Genomic DNA, 11,442 nt, shown 5'->3' on the forward strand with positions numbered 1-11,442 from the left:
CTTGTAGCTTGCGCCAGTTCCACTAGGTGACAGCTCGGCCGGGCCTGCCCCTGGACCGTGGTGTCCACTCGGGCCCCCATCTGAACGGCCGGTTCCTGGCTTCTAGGAACTTTTTCCACTCAGTGCCCTTATAATTACGTCTGTTCTGTGGCTGCATGTTAACCTTCATGCCACAATGGCATAATTGGCATCACTTTACAAAAAGAAAAATAAAGTTCTCAGAAGATGAGAAACAAGATTAGGCGGCAGAGGAGTCCCGGCCAGGCCTGGGATTTCTAGAGGGTGAGTGTAAAACACCAGTTTGTTGCTGACATCTGAGCAGCTGTTATCGCTTCTTTTTCAATACAACACTGTGATTCTTTCTCTCACTGGGGAGCTCTGTCTTACACGGTCATATCAGTTTCACTAAATGAGGTAAGATGAGCTGAACCCCGAATTGTTTTTGTCTCTGAAGTATGAAGATAATAGATTATGTTTAAGAGGAGTTAGTTTTTCTAGAGAAAAGAAAGTATTGAGTTTTCTTTTTCAGGAAATAGAGACAACATTTTTATTTTATAAATGATTCTGTTTTGAATGTTTTCAACTTGGGACCACATTACCATATATGCCTGAACAGTTCAGGAAGCTGTGTTTAAGGCTATCCTTATGTAAACGTCTCAGGGACCATACAACTGATTGTTTTTCGTTTCGTAAAGTTATGGCTTCCTGTGGTGTGATTTCATGTGTAGTGACTGTCATTCTGCATCCCTCTTCAGTTTTCTTCTGATGTATTGTCTTCTTACGTTGTTTAAAGCTACGAAGGAATGGGAGGGAAGCTGGTGGGTAGGGCCAGGAGTTGGCTGGGAGACATACTAGGATGTCTGGGGGTGGTGCCCTTGTATGTTACTGCTGGGCCCCCCTTCTTTATATCACCCTTTGTGTTGGGCGAGAGGGCTGTACCCTGGTGCCCAGCTTGAGAGTCATTATGGGTAATAGGATATAGCTGGTGGAGGTTGTTCATCTCAGTGAGGGGGTGGGGAGCAGGAATAAGTTGGGAACAAGTTGTCCCCCCCGTGAGCCTCTATGTTCTTTGCATTCAGATAATGCCCTTGTATCTGAAGGACGGAAGATGCAGTGGGTTCCCAGGCTAGCAGATGCACGCTGGTCTTCCGCAGCTGTCTGAAAAAGAGGGAGGATGCCTGGCTACCACAAGGCTCCTGGCCAGGTGGGTTTGACCAGAAGTGAGCACTGCAGAGCTATCTGTTGGCTCCTCTGCCACAGAGACTTCATTTGGAGCTGCGAGGTTTCAGCAAACTGTATGCACATTTACACACACACACACACGCCCCCTCTTCTCTGTTGTCCTTCCACTGTTGGGGGGCAGCAGCCCCAGATACCTCTGATTCGTCTAGGGGTGTCACACACTGCAGTGGTCAGCATCTTCTGGATGTCCAGTCAATAAGGATAGGAAGCACTGTGCACAGACAGTGTTAGCTGTGCGATTTTAGGATAAATGGCCAAATCCTTCCACAAAGGCGGATAACAGAAAATACGATCAGATTAGCATTTTCCCACTTCTGCTACACTTTGTCTCATCTGCATTTCTGTAGCCTTTGTTCTGCTGGGTGCTTTGGTAACCATTCTCAGGTACATGGATGCCTGACTGGGGTCAAACTATCCCTACCTTACTTTCCAGGTGTTTGCCTTTGTTCCCTGCAGAAGGTGTGAGATGTGTGGGTTTTAGAATGGTAATGGATCTTGAAAAAGCTAAAAAAAAAATCAGTTACCCACGGTGCAAATTTCTTGCATTCTTGACTACCAGAGATGTGCTGCAGTACTTACTTAGCAAGCCACACTAACGAGTTAGATCTGAAAGGCTGAGAATGACTTCATGCAGACATCATTACTCAGTAACGTCTGAGTTCTTCATTTTAATGGAGCTGTACGCCTTTCATAGTGGGCTTACAGTGAACAAATGGGAAGCAGTTAGCTGCGGAAGTCTTGTGAGATAGAGGGAAACTTCTATTTCAAAAAGATACAGGAGGGGCCAGCACTGTGGCGTGGTGGGTAAAGCTGTCGTCTGTGATGCCAGCATCCTGTATGAGCACTGGTTCACGTCCTGCTGTTCCACCTCCCCTCCGGCTCCCTACTAATGGCCTGGGAAAAGCAGCAGAGGATGGCCTGGATAAAGCTCCTGGCTCCTGGTTGCAGCCACTTGAGAGTAAGTGAGCGGATGGAAGACCTCTCTCTGTCTCCGTTGTAACTCTTTCAAGCAAGTAAATCTAAAAAAGAAGAAACTGGACTTTTAATTGTTATGTAAAAGGGCGAACGGAACGTGTGTCTGTAACACACGTCTCTACCGTTCTCTTTGGAACCATTAAAGCTGTCCCCTTTCCCAGCTCTGATGAACGGTGTCCTGGTGCTCTTGGCTTGCTTTTTTTACTTCACTAAATGCGTTGCAATGCTTTGTGCAGGTCATTAGAGACTTCTCGTCTAGTAGATGTGTTTCCAGGTAGGCAACGGAAATCAGTGGGACAACAATCATCGGGGTAGAGCGGGTTCAAATTTGAGTGGAAAATGAGAGAGTTCCAGGCCGTTTATTCCAAAGAGTAAGAGGTTAGTGAATATAACGTGTCATTTAAGGGCGCCCTCGGTGCTGTTCTGCATGGCCCGTAAGTATGCTGTGGTTAGCGACAAAAAGTCTGCAGCCTGCACTTTGACCAGTCAAGGAACCACCCCTCTAGGAGGGCTGCAAAGGAAGGCAGAGAGGGTGTGGGAGCAGATCTCAGGATTACGGAAAACGACGGTTTTCTGAAAGCCTAGGAATAATTTCTTTTCCCTCTGACTATATGAGAGGATTTCAAAAAGTTTGTGGAAAAATAATTTAAAGATAAGTTTATTATGGTGCTCCAGATTTTGAAATCTGGGTATACCATAGATCTTCAAAGAGTTCACAGAAAACGTGTTGACAAAACTGTTTGGATTTTATTTTTTATTTTTTGCACCAAAATAAACTTACCTTTCAATCTCATTTTCCACAAACATTCTGAAGTACCCTTGTGTCTCCCAATAATAGATGGCCTTCTCTGACTCTCCTTATTCAATAAAGATTTGGGGGAGAGAACAAGTCGGCTTGAACAGGCTTCCGCCCGCAGGTAAGAGTCTCCTGGACACACGGGGGGTGGCTGACGCCCGCCTGAGCTGAGCACTCACTGGCTCTTTCCTTAGGTCTCTCCTGCTCCGTCCTAACCACAGCCCAGGGAGCAGAGTGGTAAGCTGTAGGATCTGCATTCAAGCCCAAGTCTCAGCCTGCGGAGCGCATCTTGTTCCCACAAAACCACCTTTTCTCTCAAAGTAACCACTATTAGGACAAAAACAGGGAACACATGTGTCGTTGTCCATGTCCACGGGGTCTCTCCTTACAAAGTCACCGTGATTCGATCACAGGGACCCACCCTAGCAACCTAGCCCCATCGCTTCCCAAAGACCCCACTTTCAGACCCCATCATTGGATGGAGCCTCCATCCTCCCAGTACCGTTAACTTATGAGTTTGAGGATTCAACCTTGCAACCCTCCCAACCCAAGTAAAACCTATTGAAACTCTGCTGCTCACAGTGGTCACATTCATTGAGCACTGTGTGCTCACTTCTTTTCAAGCAGGCACTCTGTGTGTGGTGGGAAAAGTAGCCTCTGACAGCCCAAAGGTGAGAGAGCCTCTCAAAAAAAATACCTTTATGGTACTCACAGAGAAAACTGGTTTTTGTTCGGGGTCTCATGCTGACTGCCTGGCTGTGCCCAGAGGGGTGAGTTCCAGAACTGGCGGGCTCAGATAATGCACCCACCCTGGCATGATCTTAAGATCCACCAGGGAGGCTGGTGCTGTGGCATAGCGGGTAAAGCTGCCACCTGCAGTGCCGGCATCCCAAATAGGTGCCAGTTCGAGTCCCGGCTGCTGCAGTTCTGATCCAGCTCTCTGCTATGGCCTGGGAAAGCAGTAGAAGATGGCCCAAGTCCTTGGGCCCCTGTACTACCCACGTGGGAGACCCGGAAGAAGCTCCTGGCTCCTGGCTTCAGATCAGCGCAGCTCCAGCTGTTGCGGCTAGTTGGGGAGTGAACCAGCGAATGGAAGACCTCTCTCTCTCTCTCTGCTTCTGCCTCTGCCTCTCCTTCTCTCTGTGTGTCTACCTCTGACTTTCAAATATATGAATACATCTTAAAGAAAAAGACCCACCAGGACCAGAGGGAGTAGTTCCCCAAAGGAAAGACGCAGTTGAGATTAGTTAGGAGGCCAAAACAACCACTTACCTCCTGAAGATGTCGCTGTTTGAGTTACAGAACCAGGGTTCCAGACTGGAGGGAGGCCTGCCTAGAGGAGCAGTCATCTAGGCGTCAGTGTACTGGGTTCTAGTGTCTGATTTCCCTCTTGCTGTCAGTCAAATCATGTCACCTCTTCCTGCCTCCATCCCCCACCTGTAAAAGGAGGGGTAGGGCTAGATTGAGCTCTTAATTTCACTTCTGGCTGTGGAAGTCTCTGATCCATCGACCTTTCCCATGGTCTTCCAAAGGAATCAAAAACAAGCTTGGGTAAGCCCCGAAGGCTTGAAGAAGGACAGAAACATCTCGGAGTTGTTTATATCTGGATACCTTCTTTCTTTTGTAGAGTTCATTTGATGGCCAGTCTGGAGGAGAGAAATCAGTGCAGCACTTTCCTTGGCTGAAATGAGCGGGCAGGCATGATGAGAGTTTGCGATGTGAGGACTGGCCTCGAGGTCCTTACGCAGTGCGTCTTCCTCGTGAAGGATATATGTGCCTAGGAAATGACTGTTCGTGCACAGCTGTCACCGGCATCATCGCGGACAGCTGCACTGGAGTGGTATGGGGGATACAGTGAACCGGGTCTTCCTCCGGGACAACAAATCTGCGTCATTTCGACATTCCTGAACTCTGTTTACAAATCCCTCTCTGCGCTGGAGAACCACAGGGGCCTTCGCCTTCTAAGAGCAGCCTGTGATAAGCGCCACAGCAGGAAGAGAAAGAGATGGTTGAGATGGGGACGATCACAGCAGCTAACAGGGAGAAGTAAATAAGAACTTCTCTGAGTGTATCTGCCCTTGGATAGCAAAAGCACTATCCAATGGGAGTGGGGTGAGGGGGGAGAGGAAGGGGCGAGCTGGAAGAGAACTCAATGCTGCCTTCCTTCTGTGGCAGTAATAGGTGGTGTTGTTCATTTCAGAGAGCTGGGACTTGGGAGCAGGGAGAGGAACAGAGCGGCTGGGAGTTTGGGCTGAGGGCCTGGTTCCCAGCCAGGTGTCAGTCGAAGGTGGAGGTGATGCTGAGCCCTCCGGGACATCTTAGAGTTTGTGGTGCCTCGCAGATCTGACTTCTGTCTGCCGCCTCTTACTGGCCGGAGTCTGCTGAGCAGGAAGCTACCTACCAGGGCCCTCAAAAAAGTCGTGGGGAAATGGAATTGAAAGAAGTTCACTTTACTGCAGAAGATTTTTTTGTGGAATGCATACACAGGTTTTTGGTATGCATCTTCCAGGAACCTTTGGGAGACCCCTGGTTGTCTGGTCCATGGAGCTGAGTTCAGTGCGTGGCTGAGGGGGAGGGGGCTCCACGTCAGTGTGCACTGACTATGTGGAAAGACACAAAAGGCAGCATGTTGCCACAGGAGGCCAGTGGTCAGGGCCCGTGTTTGGTGAAGCTTCCAGGCCCCAGCTGTGCCACCTCTGATCCAGCTCCCCGCTAATGCACATCCTGGGAAAGCAGCAGGAGACAGCTCAAGTGCTTGAGTCCCTGCCAGGCACACAGGAGACCCGGATGGAGTTCCTGGCTCCTGGCTGCAGCCCGGTCCAGTCTTAGTAGTTGTGGGCATTTAGGGAGTGAACCAGCAGATGGAAGCTATGTCCTGCTGCCTTTCAAGTAAAATGAAAATCAGTCACTCAACGAATAAAAATTTTCAGACAGACAGGTGTGGGTTGGCTTCAGTATGTGCATGTGATTCCCATAAAGCAGTCTCTCTCGTGTACCTGGTGGAGCTTCAGATCTGGCCAAACCTGGAGCCCAGTGGCCCCCTGCCAGATGGCAGCACTGCACAGTAAGAGGAGCTGGGGGAGGGTCTTCAGCCATGAGGCGGGGGGCCTCTGTTAAAGGGGCAGCCTTCGCCTCTCCCCAAGAGCAAGAGAAGCATGGGGGGGTGTCCAGGCCTGCCCTTCTCCCCTGTGTGTGAACTCCAGTGGGGAAGTTTCCCAGTTCATTTTGTTCACCCCCTCTGCTCGCCTGGAACCCGGCCCATGTAAAGCCTGTGCGTGGTTCTTTCACGCTGAGCACGCGAAGATCGTTTGTAGTTGACATTTGTGTCTGTGCCCCTCACTTAACAGGCATCCTCCCCGCCCCTTTAAATCCACAGAGCTCAGAGCTCATGCCTTCTTTGTGCCAGGGGAGTTGCTTTTAATGATTCCACCTGACAGCGCAGAGTTGGGGAGTTTATTACCCAGCTCCCTTCGGAGCCTGGGAACCCTGGCTCTGCTCCATCCCTTCCCCACACGCTCTGGATCCCTCCAGACCACACATCTGGCACCCCCAAAAGTACCCCGGCTTCCTGTAGCTAGGCGCGGCCCATCGCTCAAGGATGAGAATTACATATAAATATAATCAAATAAAAGAATAAAACAGGTGCAGCAGATGATGGCTCAAGTGCTTGGGTCTCTGCCACCCAAATGGGAGACTCAAATTGAGTTCTTGACTCCTGGCTCCAGCCTGGTCCGGCCATGGCCGTCACACGCGTCTGGGGATTGAACGAGCAGACTGAAGACCTCTCTGTGTGTCTCTGTGTCTCTATCTTTCAAATAAATGTATCTAAAATTGAATTTTTAAAAGCTTTGTTTTGAAAGAGTTACAGAGAGAGAGGGAGAGACAGAGAAAAAGAGAGATCTTCCACCTGCTGGTTCACTCTCCAGATGGCCACAACAGCCAAGTCTGAGCCAGGCTAAAGCCAGGTGTCAGGAGCTTCTTCCAGGTCTCCCACGTGGGTGCAGGAGAGACCCAAACACTTGGGCCATCTTCCACTGCTTTTCCAGGCCCATTAGCACGGAGCTGGATTGGAAGTGTAGCAACCAGGACATGAACCGGCATCCATATGGGATGCTGGCATCCCAGGCAGTGGCTTAATCTGCTGCACCACAACATTGGCCCCAGTAAATTAATTTTTTAAAAGTCTGCTGCTTGGGTGGACCATGTGTCATTGTGGGTTCAGCTGCTACCTAGGATGCTCACATCCCATATCAGGTGCCTGGTTCAAGTCCTAGCCACTCTGTGCTTCAGGTCCAGCTACCTGCTAATGCGCCTGGGAGGCAGTGGAGACTGCTCAGGTATGTGGATCCGATCCTGCCACCCACACAGGAGACCTGGGTGAAGTTCCTAGCTCCTGTCTTCAGCCTGGCCCAGCCCCAAATGTTGCAAGCAGTTAAAGTAAACCACTGGATAGGAGAATCCTTTCTCTTTCTCCCTCTCTCCCTCTCTCTATCACTGTGCTTTTCAAATCAATGAACAAATCTTTTAAAAAAATAAAATAAGAATATGCTGTTTAAAATGATAGCCACTAGCCACATGCAGCTACTGAGCACTTGGTATATATTTATTTATTTTTGAAAATATTTTATTTATGGGGCCAGCACTGTGGCCTAGTGGGTACAGCCACCACCTGCAATGCCAGCATTCTATATGGGCACTGGTTCAAGATCCAGCTGCTCCACTTCCGGTCTGGATCTCTGCTATGGCCTGGGATGGCAGTAGAAGATGGCCCAAGTGCTTGGGCCCCTGCTCCCACATGGGAGGCCTGGAAGAAGCTCCTGGCTCCTGGATTCGGATTGGTGCAGCTCCGGCCATTGCAGCTGTTTGGGGAGTGAACCAGCGGATGGAAGACCTCTCTCTCTCTCTCTTTCTCTCTCTCTCTCTCTCCTCTCTCTCTTTCAGCCCCTGCCTTTCTGTAGCTCTGCCTTTCAAATAAATAAATAAAACTTTTTAAAAAGGTGTTATTTATTTACTTGAAAGGCAGAGCTACAGTGAGATGGAGAGGGACAGCAAGAAAGACAGAGACAGAGAGAGATCTTCAATCTGTTAGCTCACTCTCCAGATGGCTATAACATTCATGGCTGGGCCAGGCCAAAGCAAAGAGGCAGGAGCTTATTCTGTGTCTCCCAAATGGGTGCAGGGCCCCAAGGACTTGGGCCATCCTCCACTGCTTTCCCAGGTGCATTAGTAGGGAGCTAAATCAGAAGTGCAGCAGCTGGGACTGGAAGTAACACCCATATGGGTGGCTTTACTCGCTATGGCACAACGCTGGTCCCATACCCGCTATATTTTTTTTATCTGAATTAAAGTGCACAGTGCAGTAAGTACAAATAGGGAATTCTGAAGATAAAATAAGAAAAACATATAACATTTTAGATTTATTGGGCCAAATAAAATACATTATTAAAATTTATTGTTTCTACATTTTATTGTTGCTAATAGAACATTTAAAATTATACATATGGATTGAATCTATGGCTCACATTATATTTTTATTAGACAACACTGTTTAAAACCCTTACCCAGTAAACGTAACCAAGGAAGCGAAACACTTGTACCCTATAAACTACAAAATGTGTCTGAACAAAAAAAACAGAAAGGGACCACATCTTCATGGATTAAAAGATTTAATATTAAGATATCCATACCACCCAAAGGGATCTACATATTTATTCCAATCCCTATCAAAATCCCAACAGCATTTCTGGCAGAACTAGAAAAATATCCAGGGCCAATGTTGTGGCGCAATGAGTTAAGCCATTGTCTACAGGGTCAGCATCCCAAAAGGGCGCCAGTTCAAGTCCCAGCTGCTCCACTTCCAAGCCAGGTCCTGGCCTGGGAAAAGCTGCAGAGGATGGCCTAGTCCTTGGGCTCCTGCACCCACCTGGGAGACATGGATGAAGCTCCTGGCTCCTGGCTTTGTGGTGCAGCAGGTTAAGCCACCGTCTGTGACGCTGGCATCCCACATGAGCACTAGGTCAAGTTCTGGCCACTCGGCTTCTGATCCAGCTCCCTGCTAATGGGCAGGAGAAAGCAGCAGCTGCTGGCCCAGGTATTTGGGCCCCTGCCACCTGCATGGGAGACCCAGATGGAGTTCCAGGCTCCGGACTTTGAGCTGGTTCAGCCCAGGCCTTTGTGGCATCTGGAAAGTAAACTAGCAGATGGAAGATTCTCTCTCAAATAATTAATAAATCTTTAGACAAAATTTCTTTTTCTAATGATGGACTAGACCTTCCTACCTTCCCAGGGTCTTCACCAAGAGGTTCCATGGGCTTAAGGACTAGGAGCGGAGTACCTTTAGGGCAGGGACCATGCCTTATTTTATCTCCCGTGGCTCCTGGTCCTGGCACATGGCTGGGGCCTGATGAATCCCAAACAAACAAACGGTCAGAGTGAGAGTACCGGCAGAGAGAAAGGACAGTCTGCCCAGAGCCACAGAAAATGCCTGGACCTGGGGGGACTGGGGCGCAGAAGAGACAGGAGAAGAAATGCAGGGTGGACGTCACACCCTCCAGTGCCAACATGGATCTGGTCCCAGGCAAATTCCCTTTCATGTTATCATTTCAGCTCCATTGAGGTACCCCACCCCACTCCCACAACACCAGCCCAGTGACACTCATTGCACAAGCCACATGCCCTGCCTCACTTGTGTTTTTTTTTTTTTTTAACATTTATTTATTTACTTGAGAGAATTACACAAAGAGAAGGAGAGAGAGAGAGAGAGAGAGAGAGAGAGAGAGAGAGAGAGAGAGAAAGGTCTTCCATCCGCTGGTTCACTCTCCAGATGGCCACAACGGCTGGAGCTGCGTCAGTCCAAAGCCAGGAACCAGGAGCTTGTTCCGGGTCTCCCACATGGGTGCAGGGACCCAAGGACTTGGGCCGTCTTCTACTGCTTTCCCAGGCCATAGCCGAGAGCTGGATCGGAAGTGGAGCAGCCGAGACCTGCGCCCATATGTTGCCAGTGCTGCAGGTGGTGGCTTTTACCCGCTAAGCCACAACGCACGCCCCTGCCTCACTTATTTAAATGAGTCCTTTGTTTGGCTGATTGGACTGGCTCAGGACTTCCAACAGGAGGATGCTCCCTCACAGCTCCTCAGGCACTCCACCCTTTCTAGCTTTTCTCCTCCTCCTGGAATCCTGTAAAGGATTCCTAACAACTACTAATTTAAAGAAATGTAAAAATAAATTAACATAAGGGGCATCGTAGTGAAGTGGGTAAGCTGACGCTTGGGACCCCCACATCCCATAATGGAGTAGCTTGTCCAAGTCCCACGAAGTCTGCTTCTGATCCAGTTTTCTGCTAATGCGCCCCCTGGGGGCAGCAGGTGCTGGCTCAAGTACTTGGATCCTGGCCATCCCAGTGGGAGCCCCAGATGAAGTTCTAGGCTCCTGGCTTCAGGCTGTTGTGGCCATTTGGGGAGTTAACCAGCAGATGGAGGATGAAGATTTCTGTCTCTGTCTCTCTGACACTGTCTTTCAGAAAAACAGATGAAAGTAAGCATTGTTTTCTTTTATAAAAATTCAGATTTTTTTTTTTTTGAGCCGGTCACATAATGGCATCCTTTCAAACTCACGAAACACCTGCACGCTGAAACCAAGAGCAGACCCTCGGTCTGTCTCCAAGAAAAGGAAAGCTGTAGCCCGAGAGCGAGCCGGGCCACAGTGAGTGAACACTGGAACCCAGAGACCCGGGACTCGCAGTCCAGGTTCTTTCCCTTCCGCGGCCCACTTGCAGGCATCTTCTATGCAACCCGGGCCCTGTCCGCACAGCTCGCCACCGTCCGCATCAGGAGGGGAGAAGCAGGCGCACACACATTGTTCACGAGTTGATTTTCTTTGGAGCGCTCTGGGCGATTCTCAATTCTCAGTGGTGCAGACGGCGCAGGAGCTCACCACACGCAGAGGCGGGCGGGCGGGCGGGCAGCGCGGACAGGGCCCTGTGGGCGGCCAACGAGCCCCTCGCCGCCCGTGCACAGCCTTGCAGGCACTGCCTGAGCCCTGGCGCGTGCCCGGCCACCCAGAGCGGCGTGGCTGCGTGGCCGCCCCCTCCCCTCCACTGCCTCACTAAGCGACAGACTTAGTGACTTTGATGCCCATCGTGGGTCGAGCGTTACTTGAACTGGGTCTCTGTATTTAAGATTCTCCAACACGGGTGGCTGTGGCTCTTGGAGGGGGAGAGGGGAAGGGCAGCGAAGAGCGTAGGCCCCCCGGCCCTTCTCAGAAGGGCTGCGCACTGCCTTCCGTCTGCCTCCCGGGCGGGGGCCCCCAACTCGGGCGCCGCGGCCATCGCGCGGCAGCAGAGGCCGGGGGGCGTCTTTCTCTTTAAGGGCCCCACGGGCAGGCCTGATTGGCTGTAGCTATGCAGGTCTGTCTCCGCCGCCGGCGCCGCG

This window comes from Oryctolagus cuniculus, chromosome 8 (genome assembly GCF_051225735.1).
Source record: "Oryctolagus cuniculus isolate XC-2025 breed Fujian yellow rabbit chromosome 8, ASM5122573v1, whole genome shotgun sequence".
NCBI classification, from domain to species: domain Eukaryota; kingdom Metazoa; phylum Chordata; class Mammalia; order Lagomorpha; family Leporidae; genus Oryctolagus; species Oryctolagus cuniculus.